This window comes from Vulpes vulpes, chromosome 16 (genome assembly GCF_048418805.1).
Source record: "Vulpes vulpes isolate BD-2025 chromosome 16, VulVul3, whole genome shotgun sequence".
In the NCBI taxonomy this organism is placed as follows: Eukaryota; Metazoa; Chordata; class Mammalia; order Carnivora; family Canidae; genus Vulpes; species Vulpes vulpes.
Genome location: NC_132795.1, coordinates 26,384,890 through 26,396,906, shown reverse-complemented (window position 1 = coordinate 26,396,906; position 12,017 = coordinate 26,384,890). Strand labels below are relative to the sequence as shown.

The following is a 12,017-nucleotide window of genomic DNA, read 5'->3' as shown; positions in this document are numbered from 1 at the left end:
CTCCATAACTCACTATGCACAGAGGCAATCTAGACACACAATCACACCACACAACAAAGTCAACATTTATTGGTATGCTTAGTGAAAGAGAAGAGGAGTGACTTCAAAAAGTAAGCTTTGAACTGTGCAGAGAACAAATTTGTAATATCCACCCCAAAATGATTTTATACTTGGGCAATATATTTCCTACAGACAATAAGTTTTCTTTTTCACTCAAGTAGAATGGGAAGTTCTAAGGAAATGCAATTTTTTGTTCTAAATGAGGTTTTTCTTTTCACACATATTATTTATACATGCTATAGCATTTCTGCCTATATACCCGTCAGCTTCACACACAGATATGATGTGAATAGTGGGAAATGTTCAGTTAAGTCCAGTGTTCCAAACAGATAGTCAAGGAAAAAATAAAATGAAGTATTTAACCCCAGGAATTCTAAATTCAGATCTTTTTTTTTTTTCCCACTCTTCTACTCATTCTTATTGTAATGAGTTCTCCTAAGCCTTTCTTGATGATAGAAGGTAGAAAGTAAAGCATGAGGATAAGAACATCCTATGAGGAATTGATTTTCTCATCCACATTCCAGCGAGAGAAAATTAAGGTGCATTGTGGAAAATAATCTTGCCATAAATCTCTAACAGTGTTAATGTAAAAAGGAAAAAAAAAACTTTATTAATACTATGGATCCTGGCTATGATAGTTACTATGATAGAAACAAAACAAATTACTTGGAAACACTTGCACTCTTTATCATAGAGAGAGATGGAGAGAAGAAAAGAGAGAGAGAAAGATGGGAGTAAGGCAGGCGGGCTGTCATGCTCATTAAGTATTTTTCAAGTGGATCTATATTTGTAATTTATTACTTTGCCAAACAGACTCTTGTTACTCTTACTTGACACATTAGTCAGAACACATTCCTTTAGAGGCTACCTGAAAGTCCTTGTATATAGTTAGAAGAGATGCAAAACTAGGTACCTTAATTAATTTTCATAATAAAATGTCAATTCTAGCTAATATTCCATAATAATCCAACATAAAATATGGGTTACTAGGTAAGGAAGATAAAACCATCTGAAATAAAATTAATTCCTAAAACTTCATGGAAGAAATAAATACATCCAAAGTTCATTCAGCTATGTTAGGTGCATAACTTGAAACATCAGAAAATGTCTTTGATTTGTAAAATTCTAATCTGTTTCAAATCCCACTGTTAGTTTTCGAACATATCACAAGCATATCACAAAACAATCATCAGTTGCTGTCAACAAATATGAGCATGCACATAGTTAAAATAAAGGAAAGCATTCTCTGTTGCAATCAGTCTAATTGTTTCGATAAGTTTTCTCTTTTATAATTTTGTTTTTAAAAATATGTCATGTCAAATAAGTAAATGGTGTGAGATGGTATGTGTGTGTGTCGATGTACAAACACAGCAACAGAGAAAAATGAGCAACAGAGCTCTACAAAATAGGTCATTATTATCTTAGAGAACATAAAAAAAAATTCTCAGCTTTAAAAAATGCCATATTTATTTTAAAAATTCCTCCAAACTGTCCAAGGATTCCAATGATACTTTTCAAATTCTTAAAACAACCCTTCGTAAAAGTAACTTTCTTCTTACTTCTGGTTGCTACTCTGCCCTGATAGACATGATCAATTTGGAAGAAAAGATCACGTCACTGGGGACATCCCCCAGCTGTAGCATCAGGAGATCCCAAGGGAAGGCTGACACTCATCGGCTCACGGTTGAACATCTTGTAGACATGGAATGGGTCAGACTAATTGATCAGCAAAGTTGACAGTCTAGAGCAGAAATGTATTTGTAAGTTTACATGTCAGGTGGTAGCAACACACGAGAAACAATGAATTAGGTAGAAAACCTCCAAATGAGATTTTCTTCATCTGTTCCACAAATGAATAGAAATGTATAGGAAACAGAACTTTTTGACAAAAGTAAACTCATGATTTTCTGCTAAAATGAATATTTTGACAAGAGCTTTGTTCCTGAAAAGTTGGTTAAAATTTGCTGGAAATAACATCTGGCAACACAAAAATACATACCCTTATGACTGCTGCTGCTATTAATTATGATTATTGGTTGGTGCTTATTTTCTGCTGCAAATAAACACACAAGAAATTATTAGTTGGTGCTCAAGTCATCTTTGTTTCATAATAAACAACCCTAAACTTAGGACCTTAATGCAACAATTTCTTGTCTCTCATGACACTGTGGATTGGCTCAGCTCAGCTGGGCGGCTCATGGTTCAGGTCAGTTTGGTAATGAGATACTGGAATCCTTTCCCAGTCTTGTTTCTGATCACAAATCTACACAGATATTGGTTTCAGTAAAAACTGAAAACTCACTACAATTTGAATTCTCCCTAGGCAAATCCATTCTTTATCTTTATTTACAACAACTCTGGAACATTCTTATCATATCTCAACTACTTAAAAATAGTCATTTCCACAAGGCAAGGTCTCAATAACTATGTATTACATTAGATTGTGCAGGCTGCTTAGAATATTATCACACTTATGCATTTGATTATCACTTTTTACACAGAAGCATCTGCATAGTGTATGAGTTAGATGAAATTAAACAATCCTGAAGGATCCACAATTTATCTTAAGGATTTCCACCTAGTAGGATTTCTTGTTTTATACTATTGTTTATTTTACTTTTTAAAATTTTTCTAGAGGGAAGAGGGAGAGAGGGAAAGAGAGAGAATCTAAAGCAGGCTCCACACCCAGTGCAGAGCCTGACGTGGGGCTCAATCTCACAACTCTGAGATCATGACCTGAGCTGAAACCAAGAGTCAGATATTTAACGAACTAAGACACCCGTGTGTCATTTATTCTTGTTTATTTTAGAAGGCAGGAAGATATTTGAGGTTTAGAAATAACTACTAGGTGCTCGCTTCGGCAGCACATATACTAAAATTGGAACGATACAGAGAAGATTAGCATGGCCCCTGCGCAAGGATGACACGCAAATTCGTGAAGCGTTCCATATTTTAAAAAAAAAAAAAAAGAAATAACTACTAGTACTACTAACAGCTCACAGTATAGAAGTTTCTCATAATATTAAAAATTAAACTGTCATGTGATACAGCAATCACATTTCTGGGTATAATCTACAGAAATGAAAACAGAAACTAAAAGAGATACCTGTATCCCCGTGGTCACTGCAGCATTATTCACCATAGCCAAGATATAGAGACAACCTAGGTTGCCTAGGATGAATGGATGAATGGATAAAGAAGATACACACATACACACACACACACACACACACGTGTGTATAATAGAATATTATCTAGCCATGAGAAAGAAGAAAAATTTTGTCACTTACGACAACATGGTTAAATTTTGAAGGCATTCTGTTGAATGAAATAAACCAGACAGAGAAAGATAAACACTGCACAGTAACATTTATATGTGGAATCTAAAAATAAAAGTTAAACTCATAGAAACAGAACAGAAAAATAGTTGCCAGGAACTGGGAGGTGGGAAGTGTGGGGAGAGGTTGGTAAAATGGTACAAACTTACAGCTACAAAATGAATAAGGTATAAAGATCAAATATATAACAGAATGACTACAGTTGATAATACTGTGTTGTATAATTGATATTTGCTAAGAGTAGAGCTTAAATGTTCTCATCAAAAAAAAAAAAAAAAAAAAAAAGAGAGAGAGAGATAAATAGGGATGCCTAGGTGGCTCAGCAGTTGAGCGTCTGCCTTCAGCTCAGGGTGTGGTCCCAGAATTTCAGGATCAAGTCCTACATCAGGCTCCCTGCATGGAGCCTGCTTCTCCCTCTGCCTGTGTCTCTGCTTCTCTCTCTCTCTCTCTGTGTGTGTCTCTCATGAATAAATAAATAAAATCTTTTAAAAAGAGAGAGAGAGAAATATATTTAAAAAGTTAACATTGGGGATCCCTGGGTGGCGCAGGGGTTTGGCGCCTGCCTTTGGCCCAGGGCGCGATCCTGGAGACCCGGGATCGAATCCCACATCGGGCTCCCGGTGCATGGAGCCTGCTTCTTCCTCCGCCTGTGTCTCTGCCTCTCTCTCTCTCTCTGTGACTATCATAAATAAATAAAAATTAAAAAAAAAAAAGAAATTAAAAAAAAATAAAAAATAAAAAGTTAACATTGATGAAGGTCACAGTATCACTTAATGCAACGTTAAATAGTTACATGAACCATCTCATTTGACTCTCACAATTATCCCATGAGGTTCATATTGTTACGCTTCTGACGTGGTGACAAGGAAACTGATGATTGCAGAACTTACCTAATGTCACACAGATATTTACTTATGGAGACAGGATGTGACATCAGATCATAATTCAGATTCAGTATTCTTAACTACAGGGTTGTATGGAGAGAAAAAGCAGTCCTCAAAGGAATCAGTGAGGGACAAATGATTAATTACACGTTTGTGCACAGAGAGGCACGAAGCAATCCAGTGGGAGTATCCAACAGTGTGATCCTTCTAAATATAATGTGTTTTTGTGGGGCTGAGGGGTGGGGGGTGCTGGTTCCTGGTTGGCTCAGTCAGTTGAGCATCTGACTCTTGATTTCAGCTCACGTCATGACTCAGGGTATTGAGATCAAACCCTGCATCAGGCTTTGAGCTCAGCAGGGAATCTGCTTAAGGATTTTTCTACCTCCCTCTCTCTCTGTTTCTTCTTGCTCATGCTCACTCTCTCTGTCTCTCGAATAAATAAGTAAATCTTAAAAAAACAAACAAACTATAATGTCTTTTGGAATTATTACGTTGAATCATATGAAATTGCCATTTTATAGGTCGTAAAATTTGAATATTGACAATTTCACATGATTTAAACTAATACTAACAGTACAAATGAAGCATTATATATAACATCAACAAAACTCTAATAGCCAATACTTTATATTTTAATAGCATTGCACATAAAAAGTAAATAAATCAGTTTTGGGTCAGAAAGTTGTTAACAGTATTACAATAAATATTGCATTGTCAGAAATAATTAGTGCAATATTCAGAAGAAAGGTCATCTGAGTGATATCAAAACATCATAAAGTAAGAATATAAGGCAGTTTGAGTGTCCTGTTCATAACAAATGATAATAAATAATCTAGAAGAAGCTGGATTCATTCCTTTATTGCTATTAAACAATCTAGTTGTATAAAATCACCAAATAGATATTTTCCTCAAATTTAACTTGTGTAATAAAGAACAAATCCTTAAGGTGAGTGCTTTTGTATGGAGTTATATTTGTGAGTTTGTGTGTGCATTGGGGAGTATATGTGTATTCTGTATAATGACCTTGATAAAAAACAAATCAGGGATAAAGTGATCGATAGACGTGTAAAAGAAAGTCACTCAGCTAGGGAAGGTCAGCTTGCTAACTGGGGGTCAAGAGGTCTCTCCAACTGGCATTTATCCTCGTGAGTTTGTCTCATTGCAGTATCGGGCACTCAGTTTTGCAGGCTCGGAAACTTGAATCCCAGAGTTGGTCACAGAATGAAAACAACGAACAAACATTGTAGGAAACAGTTTTATATGTACAAAGTGTGTCTACTTATGAATGTCCCAGCAGATTGCAGGGAAAGCACGAAGTATAAATGAGAAGAAGCAAGAATTTATGGCATGAGATTAAGGAAGACTGAGTTAGACTTCCAATACACATAGATTATTCTCACCTTTCAGATCAAACAGACATAATCTTGGGTAAACCACATTCTCCCCTGGACAGGGCTTGAAACTAAATGGAAAATGTTGATCTTTGTCTACGATGCCCTCCAAATCTGAAGGATTGATATCTGCTTTGACCAAATCTCCTCCTGCCAAGTGGTTATGTTTCTGTACCTGCTGCTTGCTTCCCTCAATTTTATAAAGATTTATTTATTGGGGCCCCTGAGTGGTTCAGTGGTTGAGTGTCTGCCTGTGGGTCAGAGCATGAATCCAGGGTCCTGGGATGGAGTCCTGCATTGGGCTCCCCGAAGGGAGCCTGCTTCTCCCTCTGCCTGTGTCTCTGCCCCCTTTCTCGGTGTCTCTCATGAATAAATAAAATCTTAAAAAATATATATAAGATCTATTTATTTATTTTAGAGAGAGAGGGAGAGAGAAGGGGGTGAGAAGGGGCACAGGGAGAGTCTTTTTTTTTAAGATTTTATTTATTTATTTATTTATTTATTTATTTATTTATTTATTTATTTGCATGAGCAAAGGGGAAGAGCAGAGGGAGAGGGTGAAGCAGACTTTTTGCACTCCAGGAAACTGTCTTAAGCATTTTCTGCGCTAAGTGGGGAGCCTGCCTTCTCACGACCCTGAGGTCATGACCTGAGATGAACCCAAAATTCAGTCTTCACCAGCCAGGCACCCTATGCCTCCCGTATTTTGCACCTTAACCCAAACAACAGATCTTTAGGCAGACCAGTCATTCTGACCACAGTCTGTATCCTGATTCAAAATGATAATTTTTTTTTTTTTTTTTTTTTTTTTTTTTATGATAGTCACAGAGAGAGAGAGAGAGGCAGAGACACAGGCAGAGGGAGAAGCAGGCTCCATGCACTGGGAGCCCGATGTGGGATTCGATCCCGGGTCTCCAGGATCGCGCCCTGGGCCAAAGGCAGGCGCCAAACCGCTGCGCCACCCAGGGATCCCTCAAAATGATAATTTAATCTCTTTCAGGATTTTGAATAAGAGTAGGAATAATGTCATGACTTTGGAAAGAGGAAACTGTCTTGTCAATTAGTAAAAAAAAAAAAAAAGGAAGTGTGTTATACAGTGAGAAATGTTCTACAAAGAGAAACAAAATAAGAATTTGTCATTATAAAAAAAAAAAAAGAATTTGTCATTATAGCTAAGTCCTTTAAACAAAATCATTTTCTCCATACTATTTAAGTGATTTTGTTTCTTTTTTTATTTTAATTTCAATTTGCCAACATATAGTATAATTCCCAGTGCTCATCACATCACGTGCCCTCCTTAATGCCCAACACCCAGTGACTTTGTTTCTTATAACTTCTAGCCAAGTCAAAGAAGCACAGTCAAAATGTCTTCTATGAATTTTTTCAATTGTTTGTTGCTTATGAATGCACATTTATGATCAATATATTATTCATATATGTCAACATAGATTTTTCTTCCACTTAAGTTATTCTTTCTCTTTCAAGAAGACTTTGAATGATTTGATCACAGATTGTTTTATGAGTTAACTCAGAGACAACTCGATTTCTCTTATTTTTGGCTTTTTCATTAGCTGCATCTTATGGTTTCCCCACAATTTGTCTATGGTATTAATAAAGTTAAAATGCAGTTACAAAATAGCAATATTTCTCTTTTGTAACTTGGCATTTACTTTAAATCCAGTTTGTTATATTAACTAAGTTTACGAATGCATTTTCTTAAAAAAAATTCATCAGGCATGAGAAATGTACCAATTGGATGTTAGAGAAACCAAAAAGTAGCAGAATTTAAGCAATATCTTTCCAAAAATAATTGTATTGGGGCACCTGGGTAGGTCAAGCATCTGCCTTTGGCTCAAGTCATGATCATGGGCCTCCTGCTCAGTGGGGAGTCTGCTTCTCCCTCCCCCTCTGCTTGCCGCTCCTCCTGCTTGTGATCTCTTTGTCTCTCTGTCATATAAATAAATAAAATATTTAAAAATCATAATTTTATCTATATCTCACCTTCCACAAATTGTAAAAAAAGTGATTTAGTCTTAAGTAATTTCTAAGCATTTTATACACATGCACTTCTAAATTTTAGCAGATATTTTAATATTCAGTATGTTACAAAAATTAAAACTAAAAAAAAAAGATCAAAGTTAGGGTATTAAGAGTACAGTATACCTACCATAATGAGGACTGAGTATGTATAGAACTATCAAATCACTATATTGTACACCAAAAACTAATATAACACTATATATTAACTACACTGGAATTAAAATAAAATAAAAATAAAGATCAATTTTATCCATGGCAATTTTATCCATCCTTATCAAATGTAAATATAGGTATTTGAAAGTGCTTGCTGCATTATAATCTATATTGTTTTGCTAGAAAACTTTTCATCAAATTTAAGACTCATGGAAACCTAACAACATAGACTTGACACTTAAAGTGGTTTTATTTATTTTTATAGAGAACGGTATGAATTTGAGAATGGATTTCACTACTTTTAAAAAAGTAAGTCTGCTTTTTTCCATTAACTTTAGTCATAAGTCATCTTTATCAGTCTTATTCCCTTTGAATTGGTGCTTTTATGTTCCTTAAGAACATTCTGATGTACTTTCATTGCCTGGATTTGGTTCAAGGATCGTGGATGTACATAGACAAGCTACCACCTCAAATTCTCAAGTCAACATTAAAATTTCAATGACTTTTATTATTGTTGGCTGCTGGTCTCAATCTGAATTATATCCCAAATCTGAAGTGGCAATCCAACCTATCAAAAAAAAATTGAATAGTAGCTTAGTACATGTCTTGGTGGAGTTAAGATTAACAAGGAAATCTCAGAATTACTTTATTATAAGAGTTAAACTGTTTAGTAAAAGAGGTTATTTTGTTGTAGTTAATAACTAAGTCCTAATTTTCAGAGCGTCATTAAGACTCCTAATGAAGTAGAATGTATATAATGTTGTACCATTAATCTTATTATCTCATAATAAGATATATTATGTATCTCTTATCTACTTGTGAAAGTGAGAACCCATATTGTGTACTAATGTGTACAGGGGATCATCTATTCTAAATCTATTTAGGCTAGTGATGTGCACACCTTTATGTACACCACAATTATTGTTCAATACTTAATAATAATTTGATTTTAATAAAAAATAATGATCACTAAGAGATTGTCACCATACCTTTAAGTATAAGCTAGCATGCTCATTTCTTACAATGATAATAAAAAGACACATTTATACACAGAACATACTTTTTTTTACTCATCATCTTCTTCCTTAATTTTATGCTAGGGCTGATTGACCACTCAGATGACTTTTGCTTATTGATCTCAAAAATAATGTCGTTGTGTAACCAAAAGATATTCTCCTTTGTCCTCCCATTTGATTAATGATTTTCACTGGTATTTATTGTCTCATGAAATACTCTGATTGCCAAATTCTTTTTTTTTTTTAAGATTTTATTTATTCATTCATAGAGACACACAGAGAGAGAGGCAGAGACATAGGCAGAGGGAGAAGCAGGCTCCATGCAGGGAGCCCGACGCGGGACTCGATCCGGGGTCCCCAGGATCCGCTGAGCCACCGGGGCTGCCCTGATTGTCAAATTCTTTTTTAGCTGGGCTTCCTCTAAATCAAATCTTATTAGTTCCCTAATTAAAATAATTAATTTATTATTTGATTAATAAATAATTATGTCTCTCAGCAGGTAGATTATGAGGTGATATTAGGTTACAACAATTATTTGACACCCATCCTCAGGCTTCTAAGTGATCACTTCCTGCGTCTAACAACTACAACAACAACAAAATTCTCAAGAAATACCTGTGTGTGTGCAAGGAGAGTTCCCAAGTAAAGTCTAAAGTGTGCCTAGTCCTACTAAATGCTAATAAGAAGTTCTCTGTGAAAGAAGTTACCTTAATTAGAAAGTTGAAGTTTATGGATCAGTTTTCCAGAAAAAAAGAATACTGAAATTAAAAAAAAAAAAATACACTTAAATTAGGAGGCTCATAGGTCCTGAAAATTGTGTTCAAGACTTCAGGTGTTAATACAGTTTTCTCCAAAATTAGGGACTATTCTTTTAAAACATCAGGAATTGGAAATTGTATTTGCACTGTTAGAAGTTCCTGCTTCTAGATGTATATCATAATGCATGTGTATACATATATATATACATAATATATATAACATGCATTACATGTGTTATAATATATTTTAACATGTTGTATATAATATATAAAATAATTTTAAAGCCTCTGAAAAATCCATTTAATTTAATTTTCCTAGTTTTTTCTCCAGACTTTATCAGGGAATATTATTTCTGCATAAGACATTTGAGTATATCTTATAAGAATCCCAAGAACACAGTTAAGTGATTATTGTACCAATCTATACTTGATACAGATCATCTTGATAAATCCAAAAGTTTCCATGGGTGATTATGACATTTTTCAAAATTCAAAATACAGTTTGGAGCTGTATGTATAATTAATTATACATAATTAATACATAACAGATATTTATTATATTTATAAATATATAACATTTCCAGCAAAGAGTAAATATTAACTTTGATTTGACCTCATGAGCCATACTGAGTAGGACATGGTTTTATGACTCAGCATCCTTAAAGGCTTGTCTTGACTCTTCTATTGCTAAAAATGAAAGTAAATACTCCTTGCAATAAACTGTTCTATTCGGATCCACCAAACAAAAGCTTCTGTAACTCTAAGTTCTAAAGTGACATGTGTACTTTTAAAAGTTGCAGATTTCTCAAGGACTAAAGGAAGCATTTCTTAAGTTAATGCATTTATCTCTTACACAGTTTCAGTGACCCTCTCAAACATTTCAGGAAAACTATTCACATTCTGTGGTTTATTGTCCATAAGAACACCATTTAAGTCATGGGAAATAAACAGTTTTCAATGAACACACTGACTCTTCAGAAAGTTCAATTTAAGTTAGTTATTTCATACTCAGAATTGTGGTTTCATTTAGAAGCAACGTTGGCACTACCTAGGCGATACAATACATCAGGTTCTTAACCAGGACACCTCATCACCTTTTATAAAATTATTTCCTACAGTACAAGTCAGCAAAGATAACAATAAAGATAGCTTTTTTCTTTTATTGTTTATTTTTTTACATTCTCTTACGAATCATTGTGTAATTATCAAGTTAAAATGTTTTGAGCAGGCATTCTACTCGTTGTAGTAAAAAGTCTATCTCCTAGATTAATCTGAAAGAAATTTCTGTTGATCGAATTCTTTGTGCAGCAAACTAGACAATAAAAATATGTTGGCTTGAGTATAAAAATTATACCAATAGGCTTCAAATTAGTTTTCCAAATATGTTCATGTAGTTATGAACATCTTAGTGTTTCTGCTTTTTGGTGGTATTATGTGCTCTTTGAAAATCTACTGAAGATTGCAGACCATTTTCCCAGGGAAATAAAAGTTGAAATTCCCCCCAAATTACATTTAAGGTATAGATGATGAAATTGTGGTCAAGGTCTCTAGTGTTGGTGTCATTTTCACCAAAATTAGAAACTATTCTCTTAAAATATCTGAAATTGGAAATGGTTTCTGCACTGTTAGAAATTCCTGCCTGAATATCATTTTCTAATAAATGTTCATAACTACAACTACTTTTCTACTTAGAAATGAAATAATGCCTATATTATTTTGTGTATCATCTGACAATATCTTAATGCTTAACACAGAGGGAGGAGACACTTGCTGGAATATCTAATAAAATCTGGTAGAGTTTATAGATTAGCTGCTAAAAGACGATATCAAGGAAGTAACAGGAAAGGATGTCCCTGGAAGAATGATGTATATTTTAATGTTGAGATTTGTCAAGATTTGTCCTGTCATTCCCTATTATTCCCTCCTCATAAGCCCTATCCACAACATATGATGTGGGTAGTTTGAACTCAGATGAAACTAGAAGCAGATAAAGATTGAATTATATGGTGTGGAAGAAAGTTCAGAGGAATTTCTTAGGGCCTACACGAGTCTTCAATGGAAATAGGCCCCTTTGAGTCAGAATTGAGGACTTATTTTGATGGTTTCCCATTTGATACTTTGATCTCATAAGGAAATTAAAAGCTCCTAGCTTACTGAAATCAGACTCATCTTTGTCTTCTTTTAAATTAGAGACCAAAAGCCCTTAAACTTGAACTAAAAGGAGTGCCAAGACCCTGACAACAATGAAGTTAAATTTTCTTATTAAAAGTACGTTAGCTTTTGAGCAATGACCATTATTCCACACAGAGATCCCGTTAATGAATTGGCATCATCATCAGCTTCTACCCAAATGAGCTGCTAATGTATCATTCTGTCA

General features: G+C 34.5%; 1 non-coding gene across 1 annotated transcript; it reads left to right on the top strand.

Moving 5' to 3' along the window:
* The first annotated feature begins 2,908 nt into the window (after positions 1-2,908).
* LOC112922970 (U6 spliceosomal RNA) lies at positions 2,909-3,015 on the top strand. Its single transcript, XR_003235576.2, has one exon. It is a non-coding gene; the product is annotated as a U6 spliceosomal RNA (small nuclear RNA).
* Positions 3,016-12,017: the final 9,002 nt, after the last annotated feature.